At 41.4% G+C, this 23,792-nt stretch overlaps 1 pseudogene across 1 annotated transcript in view; it reads right to left on the bottom strand.

Annotated features, from left to right (window-relative positions):
• LOC309963839 (glycerol-3-phosphate phosphatase-like) overlaps positions 1 to 23,792 on the bottom strand; it is a 39,675-nt pseudogene that overhangs the window by 1,450 nt on the left and 14,433 nt on the right. The window lies entirely within an intron of this gene.

Genomic DNA, 23,792 nt, shown 5'->3' with positions numbered 1-23,792 from the left:
AAATGTACATGCTGGAGATTGCCGACTACTCCTTAGAAAGTGGAGAAAGAATGGAGACTTGTTTTTTGCAAGATCCTAGTCAGACTCTTAGGCAACAGGGTATCCTGGGCATGCTTCCTTTTAAGCTGTATTTGTCTGTGAAAGTCAGTTGGTGGCAGGACTAACAGAGCAGCCTATGCTGTCTCTAATGCAGGCAGCCTCTACTTTTTAAGTGCAGTGAGGCTCTGGAGACAATGTCATTGATTAGATTGTCATCTTACCACATTCCAACTGCCAGTGCACTCAGAGCAGAGGCATTGTGTTAGCGCGGACAGCAGGAGTGTTGGAAAAGCATTGAAAGTGGAGTCAGACATCATACTCTCTCACCCACACCCTGTGTGCAAGGGTGAAGGGTGTCACCTCGGTTTTGGAGCCATGAGATGCTAACAGCTCCTTTGAGGATAGAGCCAATAGCCTTGGCCTTGGTCTCATTAGTACCAAGCTCTAGCCAGCTGAATTAATCATAGAAACGAGCACTTGTCTATGTAACACATGTATTCCCAGGGCAATTAAGCTCTGGGTTTAAAGGGACGTTACATTTATGGTAGCAATCCATATATTGCTGAGTTTTTCCACCCTGCTTGCTGTCATGGAACAGCCAACCCCCCTAACAAGTTTCCCCAAATTACGTCTTGCAACCTCGGGGTTAGGTGGGGAGTTTACAATGCACACACACAAAAAGCCCTGACAATCACAGCATGGTCTCCACTTCCATACTCTTTTTACCATCCTCTCTTTCTCTGCTCCTTTACTGTCACCAAAAAAGGACTGCCATTGTGTCCTTCAGATACCAGCAATGCACCAACACCATATTGCACTGACACAAGGAAAAATTCCCTTCTAATTCTTAATGCCCACCTATAAGAACCACCAACCACAAGCATTGCGCCCTGTGAGCGCGCAGAAACACACACACACACACACACCCCTTAGTGATAAGGTCTACCACAATGATCCCAAAGAAATGGTATGTTATACCCCAAATCTTAAAAGGATGTGTTGTACAAAGCACCCTTTTCCATTCCCATTCTTTTCTTTTCATTTCCCATGGCCCCAGATGTGAATCCAGGATGCCGACAGGTAACGAGCCTCCAAGACAACTCCAAAACTATGCTCCAGCCAGAGACTCCCAGTACACAAGCACTTATTCCTGTCATCCGAAACATCCGGGGGTTCCATAACCAATCCTTGTGCTTCACTTTGACGTTTTGGTTGCATGTGCATAATTTCTACTTCTGTGTCACATAATAGATCATACAGCGGTTGCTGTTGAATCCAGGAATCTTGAGAAGGAAGGCTCACCCCCCAGCTTGCCTCATAGAAGGGGAGTCACGCTGTAGTGTGCTTCACAGTATAGTGAAGAAGATGAATGAGATCAGGGTCATCTGAAAATGACAGGCCGGAATTTATTTTTCTCTCTGTTCCTTGCCTGACATCTTTTTTTTTTTAATTTATTTTATAGAACAGGTTCTTCTTAGTTATCTATTTTATACATATTAGTATATATATGTCAATCCCAATCTCCCAACTCATCCCACCATCCCCCCACCCCCGCTTTCCCCCCTTGGTGTCCATACGTTTGTTCTTTACATCTGTGACTCTATTTCTGCCTTGCAAACCGGTTCACCTGTACCATTTTTCTAGATTCCACATATATGCGTTAGTATACGACATTTGTTTTTCTCTTTCTGACTTACTTCACTCTGTATGAGAGTCTCTAGGTCCATCCACACCTGTATAAATGACCCAATTTCGTTCCTTTTTATGGCTGAGTAATATTCCATTGTATGTATGTACCACATCTTCTTTATCCATCCATCTGTCAATGGGCATTTAGGTTGCTTCCATGACCTAGCTATGTAAATAGTGCTGCAGTGAACATTGGGGTACATGTGTCTTTTTTAATTATGGTTTTCTCAGGGTATATGCCCAGTAGTGGGATTGCTGGATCATATGGTAATTCTATTTTTAGTTTTTTAAGGAACCTCCATACCATTCTCCATGGTGGCTGTATCAATTTACATTCCAACAACAGTGCAAGAGGGTTCCCTTTTCTCCACACCCTCTCCAGCATTTATTGTTTGTTGATTTTCTGATGATGCCCATTCTAACCCGTGTGAGGTGATACCTCTTTGTAGATTTGAGTTGCATTTCTCTAATAACTAGTGATGTTGAGCAGCTTTTCATGTGCCTCTTGGCCATCTGTATGTCTTGGAAAAATGTCTATTTAGGTCTTCTGCCCATTTTTTGATTGGGTTGTTTGTTTTTTTAATATCGAGCTGCATGAGTGGTTTGTATATTTTGGAGATTAATCCTTTGTCCGATGATTCATTTGCAAATATTTTCTCCCATTCTGAGGGCTGTCTTTTCGTCTTGTTTATAGTTTCCTTTGCTGTGCAAAAGCTTTTAAGTTTCATTAGGTCCCATTTGTTTGTTTTTGTTTTTATTTCCATTACTCTAGGAGGTGGATCAAAAAAGATCTTGCTGTGATTTATGTCAAAGAGTGTTCTTCCTATGTTTTCCTCTAAGAGTTTTATAGTGACCGGTCTTACATTTAGGTCTCGAATCCATTCTGAGTTTATTTTTGTGTATGGTGTTAGGGAGTGTTCTAATTTCATTCTTTTACATGTAGCTGTCCAGTTTTCCCAGCACCACTTTTGAAGGGACTGTCTTTTCTCCATTGTATATCCTTGCCTCCTTTGTCATAGATTAGTTGACCATACCTTGCCTGACATCTTATGGAGAGATGTATGAGCCATTAAAATCAAAAGTCAAAGTACAAAACAAAAGGAAGAGAGAGTGAGTTGGGACTCAGACAATCCACCAACTAGGTGAGTCAATCTTCTTTAATCCAGAGTGCTACAAGTTTCCAGACCACGTGGTAACTTTTTAGATTCAAATTCGAATCCTAGGTACCAAGGCCCTCATCTTTCTAATCCTGTGTTAGGGACTTTCTTATGTATTATGCCACTTAATCTCCACGATGAAACTGTGCTATCTATGATATTTGAAAAAATATATGTACTTTATCTTTTGTTCTCCAAGTAACACATATTCACTCTAAAAGAAAAAAATCTGATAAAAAGAGACATTTAAAAATCATCCATAATTCCCATGCCTAAAGAAAAGTATTTTAACATTTTGACATGTATGATATATATTATTCTACCATCTTTCCCTACGTATATATAACATATAATTTATAATATTACAACTTTTACATTTTTTCTGAACAAGATAATAGTGAATTTTATTCCATGACAGGAAATGTAATTTTTTTCTACAACATGTTAAGGTTACATAAAGTTCCATCATACGCCACCCACCATGATATATTTAATGGATTCCTCGTTGTTGGAGATTTAAGCTGTTTCCAGTTTTTAGTTATCATAAGAATGCTTTGATCAACATTCTAATAGCAACATCTTTGCATGTAACCATGATTATTTCTTTTGGATTGGTTCTTACAAGTAGAGTTTTGGGGTCATAGCGCATGTCAAATGTTAAAGGTTTGCTTCTGTTGTACCAAATGTCCCCCTAAGTAAGTTAGAGCACTTGAACAGCCACAAGTAGTATAAAAAAGTACTAATTTCCCTGCAGCACTGCCAGCATTTTTACTTTTATCTTTGCTGATTTTTTGGAAGAAAAATTAACTTTCATTTGTTTAAAATGTGCAATTTTTTGACATTTACCAGGGAGGCTAAATATATTTTTCATGGGTTTACTGGCCATTTACACTTCTTCTTATGTAAAGTGATGTTCATTTCTTCTGTGTCTTTGAATTCATTCCTCTTTTTCTTGTCGATTTCTAAATGCTTTATTATTAAGTATTCCATAAGCACCACAAATATCTTGTGATTAACTCTTCCCTAAGGACCAAAAATAATGTCTCCCAGTTTGCCTTTTAATATATTTAGTATCTGGTATACCTAAGTTTTCATGATAAATTTTTATGGCGTCAAATTATTTCATATTTTTCTTTATAGTTTTTGTATTTTCATGCATTGTTAGAAAGGCTTTCCAAGATTGTTGTTTCTTAATTACTTCATTATCTTTTAGACTATAAAGTTTTGTTTTCACAGGAAAGTCTTTACTTTGGGTGTGGTCTGAAGGAGAAATCTACATTTATTAAATGGCTGGCCATTATTAGGTAATCCTTTCTCTTCTCACTGAGTTGAAATGCCGGTCTTATCACCTAAAAAAAAAGTTCTGTTATTTTGAGTCAATTTCTGTTCCATTTCATTGATTTAGCACAGAGTGACTCTCCTCATTCTGTGTCCTGCCTTTTCCATGTATCCTGCTCTACCACTGAGAAACTGATTCCTTTTCGACACAAAATGAACACTAGCCATCTGTTTTTAGACTTCCTTGAAAAGCAAAGAGGGAAAATAATGATTAGCCATGGATAGCTTTAAATCAAAGAGTGTCATTCAAAGTAAATCATTCCTAAAGTAATGGGCTTTACTCCTAGTGTTTCTGTTACTATTAGCCATTAGCAAGTGAAAGAGGAAAAAAAAAAAAAGTCCTGTTAAAACACTTGTTGCTCCCTTTATTAACCCTTGAATTACATGGAGATCCAGTTAAAGTCAGGTAGGAGTTGGCCAGAGTAGCTGTGCTTTACAATCCACATATATGAAGCAGAGAGCTGTGACCCATCCACATGGCCATTCTTCTCGGCCGCTGCTCCTTTAACATGCTAGAGTAAGAAGCCACTTATGATACTGGGTAGTGTAAATAGGCCTTTGACCCCGCACCAAAGACCTCTATCACTCACTGTTTTGAATCTGTTTCTGGTCAATTCAGTTGGCCCGAACGCAGCTCTAATGAGGCTGAGGTCACGGGTTCAATACCAGTGTGGTCTAATTACCAATAAGTCAACTGTTTCAGCGTCTCAGCTTGTACTTCTAAACCAAACCAGCCCCTTTTGCATAGTCCCAGGTTTGGACACACAGGGGACAAGGTGAGAGAGCAGAGATAAATCAGAACAAATCTCCCATCCTACTGGGACGTGCACTCAGTGCCCTGCTGTTGGCAGGTCAGTAGCAGGGTTTTGGAGACCAGCAATTGGAGCACATTTTTCTATTGGCACCACGGCCGTCAGTAATTGGCATCTAATCCACCACCCCCCCCCCCCCAATCCTGCAGAAAGGCTGCCAAACTCCCCTCTCCAAGGACTTACTATTCTAATTTAGAGAATAGAGTTTGGGGAGGTGGCAGTGTGTCCGGCGCTTTAATGGGATTGTTTGCAGTAACCATGGATGCCTAGGGGAAACTCAGTCGAAAACTAAATGAAGATATGAGCTTTCTTTTTAATTTCATTAGGAAGTAAGTAAAACATGTTAAGATAATTTGGAAAAGAAGCAAAGAAGGAAAACATCCAGTCTCGCCAACATAACACATATACAATTAGAAACTTTAGACCCATTGTTTTACTTTTTCATCACCATTTTAAGGCATTACACAAATAACATTCTATAGGAGGAACAAACATTTTTCGAGAAAATGGAAATTACCTACTATCTGTTAACAAGGTGACTATTGAAAATTTTCCCGGAGATGCTCAGTGCTCACCCACGGAAGCACTGCGTTTGGAGTGACTTCTCATAAATGCTGAGTCCTCAAAGATGCCGACCCACCAACCCCACAAAAGGCCCATCAGTTAAATTTCCCAGGAAATAGAAGATGCCTCAGTAACCTTGATACCGCTTAATGCTTCAAACACTAAAGAAGTTTCTAATCACAAGTATTCAGCACAGTGTCATTTGGAAAACATCAAGAGGGGAGGAAAAAGTCCTCCTACCTAATGTGAATGCAGCAGAATTGGCACTCTCCTTTAGAACGTACTGTAATTTCTCATGGAAACACTTTGTGAAAAGCCAGTCATATATCGTAGCCCCTAAGTATGAAACCACGGGTCCCTCTAACCACACAAAACAGCTGTGCCCTCGGAGGAAAGGTCATCTGCTGCAGTCATGTTTCTTTCTACTTTTAAAGAAATGTCAGACCATGTTTTATGCGGTCCTTATGACAGGGTGCTGTTTATTGTATCACCAAGCTGCCATAACTTCAGGACGAGGAAACTGCCATTATTTGGAGAGTATATATCTTTCTGACTTGCAGGAAAGATGAAAATTAAGAACGGCCCTCTTTTGGAGTGGGTCTAAGTATTCTTTGACAGTCTCCTACAATATTTCAAACGTCTTCGTCAGACCCATAAAACCCAACGCTCACCTCACTTGGCCCAGCTGAAGCTGTGGAGGAGTTAGGACGTTTATCGCAAGTGTGGTGTGAATTCTGCCACTTGGCAGATGTTTCTGACTGAGAGCTTGCAACCAGCTTGCTTGGTGCCCCCAAGGACAATGAAATGTACATAAAGAGATTGTACGACAGTGGGAAATAATAATGCTAGCTAATGTTGATCAAGTGCCAGGTTTCTGTGCTAAGCCTTCTACACACATGACCTCAATTTGTCCTCATTACTCTGGGGACACAATGAGAACCCTATGACACAGACAAGAAAACTAAGATGGAAAGAAATCAAGGGACTTGCCTCAAGGTCATACTGCTGCAAAGCAAGGGTGCCAGGGTTCAAACCTGGGTCTTGTCACCCAGAGCCACACATGTAATCAACATGTGTTGACCACGTGATGTTTCCCAGGCAGTGTGGTCCCACAGAATAATAAGGACCTTCTTCCCCAGTGCTCATACGCTCCTATTACGATCTAAGTTGGAACTGAGAGAATAAGTTCCCTCCGCGTGGTAACAACTGTGTGACAGCTTTCACTAGAAATCAGATCTGTATGACCTCCAACTCTATACTCAAGATGCCAAAGTTCTTGACCTGGAGAGTTTTCTAGAGATGAGAAGTAAAGGGAATGTGAAACATTTTCGAAAACCTGCTCCAGGTCTTAATTATCTAGGATCAACAGGGGAGGTGCTTTGATAAAGTCACTCGAATATTCTATTTAAACTCCTCATCAAATTCTGTTTCAAAGTGTGTTTCTGCTCTAGCGTAGGTGAAATTTTAGGAACGCCAAGCTGCTTCAGAAATCAGTTTGGATCTGGACCAAGATTATGAGGAACAAGCGATGAACTAAACTAAGTGCAACCTGAGTAAGTTAGTCAACCAGTACCTCGCTCGGGGTCACCAGCTAGTGGTGGCATTGTACAGTCTAGGCAAGGTCCCTGCTGATGAGAGCTCACCCTGGGGATGGGGAAACCACGAGGTTCAGACTGAGTAGGTGACGTGGCCAGGAAACTTTTTTCTGCTTAAAGAAAGAAAATCACAAGGGAGGCTGACAGCTGATACACAAATTTACTTTCTCTCCTTCCCCCTGGCTTGCTTCCCACCCCGCATTCCCCTCCTTGCTGTTCTCCCTGGGGCTGGGGGAGGGGTGGTCCGAGCCTGCGGTGGGAAATCACAGGATAGGTGGGCTGGCTTCTAGCCCCTGCTCCGACACTCACTAGCTTTGTAACTCTAGACACTTCGCTTAACCTATGTCTTTTGACCTCAATTGCTTCATTTTTTTTCCAGCAGATTTGTATTAAATGCCAAATGAAATGTCCATATTTCATTGGTGACGTGAGGAGCTAGGCTAAATGGACCCTAGATCCTTTCGCATTTTAAAACGCTGTGACTCTCTCCCTCTTATGTGATGCTCCTTTTTTTTTACTTCCTTCCTTTCCTCCCTACTTCCATCCTCTGGCACCTGCATCCCAGCCCACCTCTAAGTCTCTCTCTGACCCGGAAGCAGAGAAATAAAGATGGAGGAGAGAGATTCGGTAGGTACCTGTGGAATCTTTCTTCCTTTCTTTTTCTTTCTTTCCTCTCTTCTTTCTTTCTCTCTCGCTCTCTTTCTTTTCCTTCCTTCCTGACGCCAGGGTACCTTTCTTTGACTTTTCAAGAACATGTTTCAGGGACTAAAGAGACCACTCTTCATTCATTTCCCCATTCAAGCAAACATTTTGAGTGTCTGCAAGCGCCAGCTTTTTGTGGGGCGTGATCATTACAGTGACCCTCAATGGGATCTGGGAAATATTCACTCACATTCATTTGCAAACTGTGGTTCCTTGAAGAGCAAAGGAACTGATGTGCATTGTAATCACTTGCCTTTACAGGAGTGTCTAAACCAAGCACCTAGACTACGTTAAAGGGGCAGCCACAGGAGTCCACTGCCATAAAGCCCTCCGGACAAGGACAGTCAGTACGTGCCAACTCTGTCGAATGCATCCAGCCTTGCTGCTTGAGAAGAACTTCAAAGGGCTTGATGAATAGCTAGACCAGCATTGTCCAAGAGAGCTTTTATGATCAGGGATATATTCTGTATCTGCACTGTCTGATATGGAAGCCACTAGCCACATGGTTATGGAGCACTGGAAATGTCACTAGTGTGACTGAGGAACTAGATTTTAAATTTTGTGCTACTTTAAGTATTTAAATTTAGATAGCCACATGTGACTAGTGGTGACCACACAGGGCAGCTCAGAAATAGAATATTAGACACATATGAAAGGACACAGGTCTCCTAGACAGGATACAGCAAACTATGTAAAATGGAAGGCAGGTAATATTGTATAAGATGATGAGATTAAGGGTAATCAAATCCTGAATCATGGGATTGTTAAGAGGAAAAATGCCAAAACAAGGAGAAGAGAGGGCTCTTACTCTTGGGCAGCTTCAGGTGTCCCTGGTACATAGTAGCTCTCCAAAACTTCATTGGATGGATGAATGGTTCTGGTTAGGCTTGTTTGGTTATTATAAAGAAAGGAGACTCACCCACATTAGCTTAAGCAAATGATGGCAATAACTGTAAAAAACCTGTACTTGTTCTGCACAGGGGTTAGGATCTTTCAGACCTCCAAAATCAGGAGCTAAATAGAGCTAGGTCTCATGATGATTGGGTGGCTCTGGAATTTCCACCATTATGGAAAAAAAAAATAGCATGATATCAGACACCTATAAATACTGTATAAGCACATTTCTGGGTTTTAGCTCTGTTAAGTGCCAGTGATAACAACAACAAAAACGCCTTTTAAAGAGTATATCAAGAAAAAGAAAGATAAGTAAGTCTTCATGCTTGGGACAGAGGTTGCTATTAATTGATCATGGATAGAAATAGAACTACTTGGGTCCAGTTTATTTTTTTCCTCCTAGCTTATCTCAAGAAGATTGATCTTCATATTAGAAGAGGTAATGCAAACATTTCAAGAGGGAAACCGGGGTTGGTTATAATACCCCCCATTGCTCTCAGAAAGTTCAGGTCTCCAGATCCGCACAAATTATACCACCAGGGTCTTGTAGAAATAATGAAAGCTGAAATGCTATGGATACTTTCTGAACAACTACGAAGAATGAGAGAAGTCTCGGGAGGCTGGAGAGGATTGAATGTTTTCCCAGTTTTCAAGAAAAGGAAGAAAAAAGGTTCTATAAACTAAAGACCAAATAGACTTGATGATCATCTTGAGAGCAATTTCAAAGTGGGTTTTAACAGAAATGCTTTGTGGACATACTTTGAAAGGACAGCAGTGACCACCAAGAGTCAGTACAGGTTCACTCAGAATAAATCATGCCAGTCTAACCTTCATTCTGCTTTTGGCACAGAGAATTGCAAGACATATAAATCACACTTCAGCAAGGCGTTTGACAGTGTCTCTCGTTAGAACCTTATGGACAAGATGGAGAAATGTAAGCTAAATATTGGAATCGTTAGATAGATTAATAAGCACTTGGATGGTTTACCTCACAGAGTTGTGTTTAATAGATGGTTGTCACCTGAAGGGAGGACTTTATACTGTGCCATAGAACTATTTGTCCTTGGCCTGCTCTGCTAAACATTTGCATGACTTAGATGAGGACAGTGATGGTGTGTTTATTAAATCAGCAGATGACAGGAAACTAAGAGGGGGAGAGAACAGATTTCAGGCCCCAAATCTTCTCGGTCTGAGACAGACAATGGGCCAACTTTAATCAACTTCCAGTGTGAGGACCTGCCCTAGTTCATTCACACTGACAAACACCCCCTCTGGTTTCTTGAAAGACCAGAAGGGGTGAAGCCATGAAAACCTTTTCTGAGTGATTAAGAACTCAGCTTCCACCATCTTCCGTGATCAGAGCACCGGAAACAATTTGCCTTCCAGTCTTTTGGTCTGTTTTGTTTTGTGGTCAGTGTAACAGGCGCAACATCTCTTATCTCATCCCTTGGCTCTTGTTAGGACTGACCCCTGGAATGACTCCTCAGTCCCTTGTCTTGGCGCCTTGCTCTCCAGGAAGAAATTTCCAAGTTTCAACCGACAGGTATGGCCCCCGGTGCTTGGTTTCTCTTCCTGGTGAGGAACTTGCAAAGCCAAGTCTTGCAGTTTGCCTTGTGATGGGGCTTCTGTCCAGAGAGTGACCATCCTGGGCTTGTTGTGCAAAGCTGCACTATCCTCTGTCCAGAAGGCTCTGCTTGATCTCTGATGTCATCTAAAAGCTCCAGCCAACCCTGCTTTGCCCCTTAACACTATGGGACTACAGCCACTGTGACATATGATGGACAATTGAAGTTGGTTGTGTTCAAAAACCAGTTTTACAAGGGGCACAGTAGCTTGTGCTCAGTTGATGATGAACCCAAAAGCCAGTGTGATTCCAAGCTCTGCTATCAGAGATAATGAGTCCATCATAAGAGAAGTGAACATCTTTCTCCCCCTTGTGCTAATTAGACCATGATAGGTACCACATGGAGAAACATTAACAAATGGAAACTTCCTTGGAGAAGAATATCTAGCAGAGTTAAGAGGCTTGAAACTGACTAAATAAGCCAAAAGTTGGAAACATTGGATGTTAACTTTGAAAAGACCATAATAGAAGCCAAGTTTGGGGTCTGGCAAGTGAAGAAGGGTTGGAGTTATTCTACCAGACAAAGCAAGCATGATGGGTAAAAACTACAGAAAATCAGATTTATTACAACAATCTCTAACAACCAGAACTGTCCAAGACTGACCCAGGCTATTTTAGGAAGTTTTGAGTTCCCTGTTGCTAGAAGTGCTCAAAAAGAGACAGTATGTTATCTGTAATGTTGCAGTCAAAATGCATGATCTCGTATGTAGTTAACTAGAAAATATTCAAAGCCCTTTACACCCTAGGTCTATGATTTTATAACGATATATCTGATTTTAACTTGGGCTGTTTTTTCCCTATTTTCCTTGTCTACTATTCCAAGAATATATTATAGAGAAGATATATGGCCTCTCTTTTTAAGTTTGCAAGGCCAGGCAGAGGGAAATTGGGGAAGACCAAGATTAATCCTTCTTTGAAGGTACAGCTGGTAAATATCTGGTCTCCAAAATTCTCCTCAACATTTGTGACAATCCTTGCCCCCACCCTAGCTCCCTTGGGTCCTTTGAAATATGACTTCAATCCCATCCTGTTATCAGACTCTGGACAGCAGTTCAGTTTCCCTCCCAAGCCTTCCTTGTTACAGATGGGAACCATTCCGGGACACTGTGGCCAAGCCTGGTGGAGGGGGCCTTGCTTACTCAGTCATTGAAACCCACACAATGACCCGACTGGCTCCTTCTCATCCCATGATAAGAAAGGGAACAGAGAAAGGAGGGAGTGATAATGTAAAAGAAGCTGACTAGGCTCATCCATTTGCCTGGGTCAGCCCATGGCCGTTCCATTTCTGGGACTCTTTCCATCCTGGACCTGTTTCTACAGCTAAACAGCCTCAAGGTGACTCCCCAACTCTCTCCCATGCCTCTGGACCACCCTTCCCAGATGAGTGTCCTGTCTGCATCACTACCAGTCTCTGTCCAAACCCACACATCTTTCACATGGAAGAGGAAGATCTGGCTCAACTGCCTTCAGACTGGGAAGGTATAATTTAATTTAAGTGTTATTGTTATCATCTCTATTTCCTGAAAACTTACGATGTCAATGCTGGAAGGTACTTCCTTTAACAGATAATGAAACAAGCCAAGATAAAGAATATTGAATAATTGACTAGTCTCAGAGCATGCTGTAGATGGAATGTAAAACATGTGGATGGGAAGTGAAACCAGGTGACAGTAAGGTATCTTTTCAAATCTAATTGGAGAGAGGGAAAGAAAGAAAGAAAGAAAGAAAGAAAGAAAGAAAGAAAGAAAGAAAGAAAGAAAGAGAGAGAAAGAAAGAAAAAAGGAAGGAAGGAAGTAAAGAAGGAAAGAAAGGAAGGAAGGAAGGAAGGAAGGAAGAAAGGAAGAAAGAAAAAGAAAGAAAGAAAGAAAAGAAAGAAGGAAAGAGAAAAAGAAAGAAAGAAAGAAAAGAAAGAAAGGAAGGAAGAAAGAAAGAAAGAAGGAAGGAAGGAAAGAAGGAAAGAAAGGAAGGAAGGAAGAAAGAAGGTAAGAAAAGAAAGGAAGAAAGAAGGAAAGGAGGAAAGAAAGAGAAAGGAGCGAGGGAGGAGGAGGGAGGAAAGAGGAGGGAGGGACAGAGAAGAATGGTAGTGATTGCCGGGGGTACGGAGTCATGCGGAGTTATTGTTTAATGGGTATAGAGTTTCAGATTGAGAAGATGAAGAGTTCTGCAGATGGATGGGGATGACAGCTGTACAAGAATGTGAGTGTATTTAATAACACTGAACTATACACTTTAACATGGTTACCATAGTAAATTTTATGTTAAGTGTATTTTAGCACAAGAAAAAATATGGGAAAAGATTTTTCTCAAATAGATATGACTCTGTGATTTTCAATGAGAATGTATAAGAATCAGCACATAGATAATATGGTAACAGGCTACAGGAATCTGAGACATGATGCCAAAGTAGGTGAGAAATACATCTAAGCCGGAAATTCATAGTTCTCATGGACAAGAGAATGTCCTCACTCAGAAATTTACCAACACTGAAGCCTTGGTGTTCTGGGTTCTCAGCCAACAATAGATTCTGAGTAGCACATCTGAAGAGAGGAAGATGTGGCAGGGAAGAGATATTAGGGAAAGACACTGAGTCTAGAAAAGATATTGAATAATGATTAAGAGCATATACAAAACGAATAAAAGTCAACAGACTGAGGCCATTTAGTGTTGGAGCAAACAGCTCTTCACAGCTCAGTAGGCCCTGAGGGCCTAGAACAGTGACTGATGCACATAGTAAAGACATCAAGGCATCATTATAACAGTTAAATAACATTCAGTGTTCTTAGTTAATGAAAGAAGAAAAGTATCAAATACCCTTTAGAAATACTGTCGGCCCTCCATATCTGCGTGTTCTACATCATGCATTCAACCAACTGCAGGTGGAAAATATTCAGAAAACAAATTCCAGAAAGTTCCAAAAAGCAAAACTTGAGTTTGCTGCATGCCCAGCAACTATTTACGTAGCATTTACATTGTATGAGGTATTACAAGTAATCTGGAGAGGACTTAAAGTATACAGGAGGATGCATGCACCCCAGTGTTTATTGCAGCACTGTTTACAATAGCCAAGACATGGAAGCAACCTAAATATCCATCGACAGAGGAATGGATAAAGAAGATGTGGTGCATGTATACAATGGAATACTACTCAGCCATAAAAATCATGCGATAACACCATTTGCAGCAAATGGATGGACCTAGAGATTATCACAGTAAGTGAAGTAAGTCAGACAGAGAAAGACAAATATCATATGATATCACTTATGAACCTAAGTTATGACACAAATGAACCTACCTATGAGGCAGAAACAGACTCAGAGACATAGAGAACAGACTTGTGGTTGCCAAGGGGGAGGGGAGTTGGGGAGGAATAGATTGGGAGTTTGGGATTAGCAGATGCAAACTATTATATAGAGAATGGATAAACAACAAGGTCCTACTGTATAGCACAGGGACTATATTCAATATCCTGTGATAAACCATAATGGAAAAGAACATGAAAAAGAATGTATATATATATGTATGTATAACTGAATCATTTTACTATACAGCAGAAATTAACACAGTAAATCAACTATACTTCAGTAAAATAAATTTTTAAAAAATTAAGTATACAGGAGGATGTGGTAGGCTATATGCAAATACTGTGCCATTTTATATAAGGCACTTGAGCATCTGAAGACTGGGGGGCTGGGGGCCCACTGGAACCAAAACCCCCAGATACTGAAGTACGACTATATTCTCATAAGATGCTTTATATTTTCCCCCTAAGTTTACATTTAAAATAGAATACATTTAGTTGTCTGGAAGATTCACTGACGCAGAATCCCCATTTTCTAATGATGCCGGATAAATAAGTGTACCAGAGAGCTCCAGAATTTTAAGAATTCTGCCATTTATACTAACTCCTTTTGAGTGGGGAGAAGTAAGCCCCAAGAGGGTTTTTCCTCCTACATATGTCGCCTTACTCTTACATGTGTGTTCTCAATTAACCCACATAGGCCACATGGAACCAGAGATCAATGCAAACAACAGGCAACCAACCCATTCTCTAGGCTTGAGGAGAGTCAAGGACCTCTGGGAAGGATTGATAGGTAAACACTGCTCAATGGAAGTGCTCTCACTTGAGTGGTAGCAACCTGATCCAACCAACACTCTCTTTGGGGAAGAGTAAATGCTATGAAATAAATAAAAAGTGTACTAATCTAGCTAAGCTCCTTGTTCCAAAGCTGCTATTTCTACTCGATATGTCATTCAGAATGCTTAACAAGACCAACAGCAATTTTTAAGGAGACGACCCAGAGTCCTGAAATGATGGAAGATGTTCCTTGAGCAAGGGATAGCCTTTAATTGAACCGGAAATAGGCACCTGGTCCAAGGTTGGCCAATCTATTGGCTGATTCCTAATCAGTGAGGTGGTCTGACATAAAACAATCTACCCAATAGATAATTAGCTAGATCATCCTTTCTCTTCCATTTGAAAAGGAAAATATGGCGAATTCAGTCAGTGTGCTTGGGATACATCCCAAGTAAGGAATACTCTCTGCCCACATAGAGCTTACAGAGGAGAACCACTGTTCTGCGGGAAAGTAAGTGTTATTACCGTAATTGCTATGAAATTGTGTGATACAAACTGAGATAAAGAGAGGGTGCTAAGAAGCCACAAAGCTGGGTTTGAGTTGGGAAAGGCTTTCAAGGGGACAATATCTAAGCTGAAACCTAGAATATGAGTTGAAGGAGGAGAAAAGAGGAGAGAAGGCAGAGCAAATCATATGAGGGTAGCATCAGTGTCAGGAGAGACCTGGTGAGTCCAATAATGTAAAATGAGAATAGCGGAGTACTGAATGCACAGGCAAAATTGGAAGAAATGAGGCTAGAGAGATAGGAAAGTTCTGTCCACACGGTCAAGCAGTCCAGTCTTTATTATACTGAAGGGAAAATGAACCATTGAAGAATTTTCAGCAAAGAAGAGATGCGAAATGCTGCATCTCTTATATAGGGGGCATATATCTTTTTGACTTAGTGTTTTTGTTTCCTTCAGATAAATGCCCAGAAGGGGAATTGCTGGATCATATGTAGTTCTATTCTTAATTTGTTTGCTATTTTTAGAAAAGCCAGTTAAGTTGCAGAATGGAGAACAGATAGAAGAGAAGCAAACACAGAGTGAGGAAGCATAATTAGAAGATTTGTGCAGCAATATGGAATAGAGATTGGTGGTGACCTGAACGAGAGAGATGGCACTGGGGCTGGGAAAAGGGAAGCCTAGCTGGCCTGAATTAGGAGCTAGATTCAAAAGAAGTTAATCATTGACTGGCTGTGAAGCCAGTGAGGAATTGTCAAGGATCAGATTTCTAGAGTCAGCAATTAGGTGGCTAGTGATACCATTCAACGAGATAAAGAAGATCAGCATACATGAAAAGGTACCCAGCATCACTAACCTGTAGGGCAGGCTGTCAGGAAGGGCAGGCTGGAACCTTCAGGTACAAGCTGCAGCTACAATACCCAAGGAAGCCTTGGTTCTGCTCTTAAGGCCTTTTGACTGATTGAATCAGTATCTAAGTATCTAAGATAACCTCCCTTACTTAAAGTCAGCTGAGTATGGGCTTTAATCACATCTACAAAATACCTCTAACACCTAGACTGGTGTTTGATTGGATAACTGGGAATGATAGCTTAGTCAAGTTGACACATAAACTGACCATCACAGACGGGTTTGAGATTCAGCAAGCAGGCAGATGTGGCTGGACAGACGTGAACAAGCAAGAGGGGAGTAGGAGGTGAGTTCAGAGAAATAACGGAGGGCCTGAAATGTAGGGGGCTGAAGGCCATCGAGAAGAATAAAAAATTTTGAAATCCTTAATTCAGAGAATCAGAGGGCCTAGTTAAGGCTGAAGAACATCAGTTCAGAGTACACCAACCCCTAGGATCATGTTATTTTCTGTAGCAATGAAGCAGTTCAGGTTCAGGCAGGTTGAAGTCGGATGCTCAAAATGATCCAGGGTTTTCCAGTGGACATAACAGAAGAAGGAAATGGGGGCAAGAAAGTTAAATGGCAAGAGAAATGTAGAAACCACGAACCATGAAGCCTAAACTGGGTAGGAAAGAAAGTGAACATTGGATTGGGGAAGAGCTGGGCTTCAAGAGGTTCAGGAGGATGATAAAAACAAGGCCATGATCCAGCAATCCCACTCCTGCATATTCACAGCAGCACTATTTACAGTAGTTACAATAACCAAGACATGGAAACAACCTAAATGTCCATTGACAGATGAAAGGATAAAGAAGATGTGGTATTAGCAGATGCAAACTATTATGTAAAGAATGGATAAACAAGGTCCTACTGTATAGCACAGGAAACTGTATTCAATATCCTATGATAAACCATAATGGAAAAGAGTATGGAAAAGAATATATATACACATAACTGAGTCACTCTGCTGTACAGCAGAAATTAACACAACATTATAAATCAACTATACTTCAATAAAATTTTAAAAAACAAACAAAACCAAGACCATATGACCAAGGGACATGTATACTGGGAGTAAGCCCTACTGTCCTGCAGTGGTAGAGTTTAAGAAGATGTGGAACCCTATACACATGGCGGACCACTTGGAAATGATATTGTGAGTCCCTCAGGGATGAAGGTCAATGGAAAGAAAAGTCCAGCAGACAGGTAAACCATAGGACAAAGAGCCATAGTGATAGATACATACATACGTTTAAATTTTTCTCATTGAATACTATCAGTATTAGCATATAAATGAAATTTGAAATGAAAATTGAAGCTATGGATATAGAGGAGGAGAAGTACCATCTAGGCATGCGGTTAATCATCACAGTGACAATAATGATAGCAAACATTTATTGAGCACTTTCTCCATGCCAGCCACTACCCTAGCACATGCCATGTATCAGCTCAGTTAATCGTCTAAACCACCCTATGAGTAGGTATTAATATTCTCCCCATTCTAAGAGATGATGCCACAAAATTTATAATGATAACACTAGGATTCAAACCTGGAGCCCACACTCTTCATCCCAATCTTACACTATCAGAAAAAGAGAAAAGAACTGAAAGCATATCCCTGGAGAACATCAATAATTAAGAATATACTATATATAATATAAGCTATTATATATAGAATGGAGAAACAAGGTCCTACTGTATAGCACAGGGAGCTATATTTAATATCCTGTGATAAACCATAATGGAAAAGAATATACAAAAAAAGAATGTATAGATATGTATAACTGAATCACTTTGCCGTACAGCAGAAGTTAACACATTGTAAAACAACTATATTTCGATTTAAAAAAAAGAATATACTGCAGAGAAAGTGTATGTGGATATATATATATACTGTAGAAAGTGTATATGGTTGAGATATGTAAGGGACCCTACATTTGGTATTGAAAGGTGATTTTAGGATAAGCTCCTGATATGACAGCATCATGTTTTCTTTGACTCTTTTTTTCTCCAAAGGAGAATGCGGTGGGGGGGGGGGGGGGTGCGGGGGAGGGGGAGGGAGGGAAGTGAGTTCAATTTAGTTGAGTTTCAATTAATGAAAGTTTTGTAGTATCTGCTTAGTAGCTTAATAAAAGCAACTTTAGCACTGGGAAAATTTCCTCCGGCCTTCCCGTATTCCCACAAGAAATTTTTATTTAAAAAATAATAATCACCATAATAATAATACTTTTTTCTTGTTTTCTAAAGGGGACTCCTTGGACTCCACTAGCGACAGCAGTTACTGAGGAAGGATCAGGGGTTAATTTTAGTTGTCCTGGGTTATGAACACTGACATGGGACTCAAGAAAAACCTTCATCCAATTTTTTTCCAAATTAAATCAAGAGCATTGATAATTAGTTTCTATCAAAGACATCTAGTGGGAAATGAAAGAACTGAAAAAGCCATAAGCTGCCTTTACTTCTTCATTAATATTTGCTCCCCAATGCAGGTCAAATAAACCACACTCACAGTTTTAAATGAATTGCTTTAAAGTTGATGAATTATTTTTCTCTTTGGATTTCTACCACCCATCGCGGCTAATTATTCCCACTACATTCCCTTCTCTGACTAGAGGTTTCAGTCGAACAAAGAAAACAAAGCGAGGCTCCCTAGAAATTGAACTCCGTTTTGCTTTAAAAATTTCTTTCACCACACATGCAATCCCACTTATGAATACTGAGAGGATTGTTCTCACAATCAAAACTCCTCCTGGCTCTCACTGAGAGTTTGTGAGGTCAGCTGATTTTATGGCTTTTAGAAACCCCTGAACAGAAACATGATTTAGGAGACTGAAGCCTGCAGGAGGGGCAAGTGTAAATCCCACCAGGACCACCACCACGCCAGTTTTCCTTGGTTGAAGCTTGCTTTCACTCTCCTGTGCTTTCATTTGCTCATCTCCAAGATAAGGATAAGAACACTGTGGTAGAGACACCAAAATGCATGCTTCCCCTCTCCTTCTGCAGAACTGTTGCTGGGAAGTAATCATTCAGCCGGAGACCACATCTCCCCAACCCCACTGTATCCAGGTGGAGCTGTAGGACCAGTTTTCACCAAGAGGAAGTCCGTGGGTGTGTGTGGGCCTAGGCTTTTAGAGAATGGCACTCTCCCACTTCTGGCAAAGATAGAGTAATGCGGACGAGACTTACCCTTGTGCCTGAAACCATGTACAAGCCCCTGTGTCCTTGTCTTTTGAAGTAAAATGCTGACTCAAGAGTAACGATTGGGAAATGTGAAGATGGAGAAACAGAGAATAGCCGTTGGGCTGGGGAACCGGCAACAATTTAGACTATAATTCTGCCACATCGCATAATCACCAAACTCCCAGTTCGCGGAAAGATACAGAAAAAGGCCTGACTCACATTCCTAAGTTTTTTGTACAGGAAGCCGATCCCACCAGATGAAGACTGCTGACCACAGGAGCATGGACCCCTCGACTGGTTGAAACCAGAAGGTTGATGATGCTTGAAACTTCACCTGGATGCCAACCAATCCGAGAATGGTCCACGAGCTGATCATGCCCTGCTCCTTGAACACTATAAAACTCCTCACTAACCCCCTCCAGGTGGGGGGGGCACAGTTATTGAGGCGCTAGCCTGCTGTGTTCCCTCTTTGCCTGGCAAAGAAATAAATCTAATCTTTCTCTTCCCTCCAAAACTCTGTCTCCGTATTTCTGTTCGGCACTGGTGTATAGAGGACAAGATTTTGGCAGCATGCCTGAAACAATCTATATGAAGCAATGATTCTCAAGACGTAAGACATCAGAAAATAAAGGGCAGAGAACCCTGAGTGATGAGGAATAAATGAGGTGAGCCCACACTTATCGCCTGGAGAGAGCTTCCTTCCTGCAGGACAGGGAGGGGAGTCCAGGCGAGCCCTGCAGTCTCCCAGAACTGAGGATATGTTGCTGGGTGCCCGGGAAAGCCAAGGTAGTTAGACTTCACGTGCCAGAGTAGGGGGAACAGAGAGAGGGGACTGCACAGCGAGAGAACCCTGGAGCTCTGCAGAGGGTCTCCATTGATTACTCAGTTCGATATTACTCAGTACCTGTGTGAGTAAACTACCTGAGGCCAGGAAAAGAACCAGTCAAAAAGGATCAGAGGGAACAAGGCCCAGAGCACACACAGGGCTGGAATAGTGCCTGTTCAGCCAGAGTGGAGCCTCTCACAGTACATGAGGCACCAGAGTACCTCACTACTGGAGACGGTTTAATCTTAGAATAAACACTGCTCTGGTCTCATCTAAAAAGGCTTGAAAGCAAGATCCAAAAGGATTGAACCGTTTTTAAGCAATTTAACTGCATCCCAGAACAAAGCTCAAGGCTATCTGTTAGCATACAAAAATATCCAGCTGGCCACCAGAACATGTAAAATTCACAACGTCTGGCATCCAACAAAAATTGCCAGGCATACAAAGAAGGAGAAATATACAGCCCATGATGAGAAGAAAAAATCCATTGAAACTGACCCGGAAGTGACACAGATCATAGCATCAGCAGAAAAGGACATTGAAAGTTTCTATAACTGTATTCCATACATTCAAGATGCTAGAGGAAAAACAGAACAAGCTAAACAGAGACATAGAAGATATTTTAAAAGAACCAAAGTGAGACAGTTATTAGAACAAATGCAAGAAAACTACTAGAACTGATAAGTGATTTGGGCAAGGTTTCAGGATGAAAAATTCATATACAAAAATCAATTGTGTATCTATACAGTAGCATGGGAACAATCAAAAACTGAAATTAAAAACAATACCATTTATAATAGCAGCAAAAGATACGCAATACTTAGGGATAAATCTAACAAAACATATGCAAGACTTGTACAATGAAAAGAACTCTCAGAACATACCCATTGGGAATTCCCAGGCGGTCCAGTGGTTAGGACTCCACGCTTCCATTACAGGGGGCATGGGTTTGATCCCTAGTCAGGGAACTAAGATCCCACAAGCTAAAAAAAAAAATACCCAATGACCAACTCAGTCAGCAGAAACATCTCCCCTGGACAATCTCTCTCTTTCAATTCCCCCACTACTCCCTAATCTCATTGGGTCTTTGCCCTCCCGCAACCCCCATCTATTGTCTCCCAGCCTGAAGCCTCAAGGTCCCACCTCCTTTTGAGTCGTCTCCCACCACTGGAGCTAGAGGGGCCTCTAGCATCCCTCTCTCCCTGAAAACTCATGTCTTCAAAACCCCATCTCCTTTACTCCCCAATGCCAGCCCCGTCTTCCACTTCCATCCCCGGATCTGTCCACTTGCTGCGTGATTGAAGATAGGAATTTTCACTTTCGGGGGAAACGCAGCCCCCTGGTCTCAAGGTAGCTTACCCTAAATCTCTCCCATCCGTCAGAGCCCAGTAATCCACTGTCAGCACGGTGTGCGGGGCTGGATTACTTAGCTTGGAATGACATTCCCGTGGGCCTTCACATGTTGAGTTTTAAGCACCCGGTCTGGTCTCATTCCAGGGTCCCTCTATCAGCTCACCTGGAGCTTGTCCCTGATCTGTGTGAGGAATGGCTTTATCAAGGACCAACAATCATTTCTAGCTGAGGACTATCAAAATCCATATAGTGGGGGAAATGTTTCCTAAAAAAGAAAATAAGCTGAGGAGGTACAACAACTTTGCCCACAAAGACATCCTTTTACATTACCCTGCAGAACAGTTGGCTCTCTTTAGAGACTCTCATTTATTTGTAAACGCTCCTTTCCAAGAAGGAAGGAATCTTTTATGTTTGCAAAAGCAAGGTTCCACTGAGCCGGTCTTCCTGCAAGCAAGAAATATTTGTCCTAAAGTTCTTCAGGACCCAATCTTTTAAATATATTTTTTCCCCAAAGTTTCCAAAATCCCAGGACTAATTCTGGCAGGGCTCAAGTTCATAGTATCTGTACTTGTCCTTTCCCAACTGACACCCCAGCAGCTCATGCAAGAAGGAAGTATTTCTAAAACAGCAGCCTAAGATGGGAAGCTGGCCACCCACAGCAAAACCCAGGAATCACAGCCTGTATCTTCTTATAGGACACACACACACACACACACACACACACATAATATAGCAAATATACATATATTAGAGATAATATAGGACATAACACCTATGTATTATGTTTGTTGACCTACAGCAGCCTATGCCTATGAATGGCTGCCCTTGCCTGTCTCTCTGGGCACTCAAGACTTCCCTCCAGAGACTCTGTTCCTAACAGTGAGACAAGGGTCCCTCTCCCCTACATTCATATTAGCAGGTAAAATAGGATTTAAACAGATAGAGGGAAGAGTGAACCTACACCATTTGAATTAAAAGCATCTGTACATCTATCAGCATTGTAACACAGAAGAATAAGTCATTACCTGCATCCCACACTGCAAAATATTTTCTGCAGGAAAATTCGTTTTGCATTCTAAACAAGTAACTTTGAACACTATCCTCCATTCCTTTTCACATGCTTATAATATACTACCTCCTATAACGTTCCAAAAAATATGTTTGGTCTCTATATTTTCCTGTGAAATAAATATTAATAACTAGCAGGTAACTTGCTAGCTCCATTTTACAGAAGGAAAGTTCAGAGGCTAGAGAGCTGATAAAACACAACAGATCTGCCTGAGGTCCAGAGCATATTTCCCTTCTACTAAGCAAGATTGCTTTGCCACCACAGATCGATCACTCAGATACATAAGTGAAGAACTGGAAAAGATAGAAAGAGAAGAGGAAGAGGGAACCTTGCCCAAAAGACAGCATTTTGTCACCAGAGTTGAGCCCTGCAGGCCTAGGCATCTAAACTTTTTGAAATCTTCTGCTTTGGCCAATTGGAAAACTCAGTTGTTATATTACGGCAGAGGAATAAAACAAATGCAAAACCCAAAGGGATGTTTTGACTGTGCTTTGCTTCTTTCCATCAACCAAGAACTTGCTAGCTGGAAACACAGTATCCCAAACCCTAAATTTTCCTTCCTGCCTCCCCACCCTGCCGGCTCTACGGAGAGGCCACCACGTTGCCTGGACATGTTCCCTCCACTGTTCTCTCACTGGGTAACATTTAGTTAGAACTCCAAAGAAACTGTTACTTCCACCCAATGGATTCCATTCCATTCTTTCATCATAATGCATCCCAGGCGGTGCATTTCAGGCTAGTATTTACGTGGCTATGCAGGCTATTTCCAGGCTCCGCTATTACCAGTGAATGCGGTGACATTAATATGAGTAAATGCAGGAAAAGGGATGAAATAAAACATATCCTATTGAAGGAAATGAGAGCTCCTTAAGCAAGGAAAACACACATAGGAAAAGACATGGGCATATCAGAATACAAATAGAGCCCTTGGGACCAGTGGATTCCACAGGCATGATGTTATTGAAGTATTTGATACTAGAGTAAAGCACCTGCAGATATGAATTACATCCTTGTTCAGACCACTAACGTTAGAGTACTGACATCTCCGGAAGCGCTTATGTTATATTTCAAATCCCCCTGCCCGCTGCACAAATATCCAATAAATCAATCACTGATAAAGGACACCAGCTAAAAGGCTTAAAATGCTGAACAAGTCACCTCTCCCTCCTCAGAGACGCTGCCACCTTTAATTTACTGGGGGTTTCCCTAGTCACACCTCAGCCTTGGGACACATGGGGGTGAGATGGGCTATTAACACCTTCAGTGCTGGGATAGGGGAAAAAGCAATTGGCTGGACATCTGGGGATGTTTCCCGAGGTGGGCATCGTCTGGGAGAGGGCGGCTGGAATTCCCTGATGTCCTTCAGGAATTGGTAACACCTCCCCCTACCCCAGCCCCGCCCCCTTAACTTAGTCGCCAACTTCTCCCACCTTGGGGTGAGACCTAGGGTGGTAGGCCATGCTCATTTTATTTGCTTATAATA

Source organism: Leucopleurus acutus (genome assembly GCF_964270905.1).
Source record: "Leucopleurus acutus genome assembly, chromosome: 7".
Taxonomy (NCBI): Eukaryota; Metazoa; Chordata; class Mammalia; order Artiodactyla; family Delphinidae; genus Leucopleurus; species Leucopleurus acutus.
The sequence above is the reverse complement of the archived record's forward strand: the minus strand, read 5'-3'. Positions and strand labels throughout refer to the sequence as shown.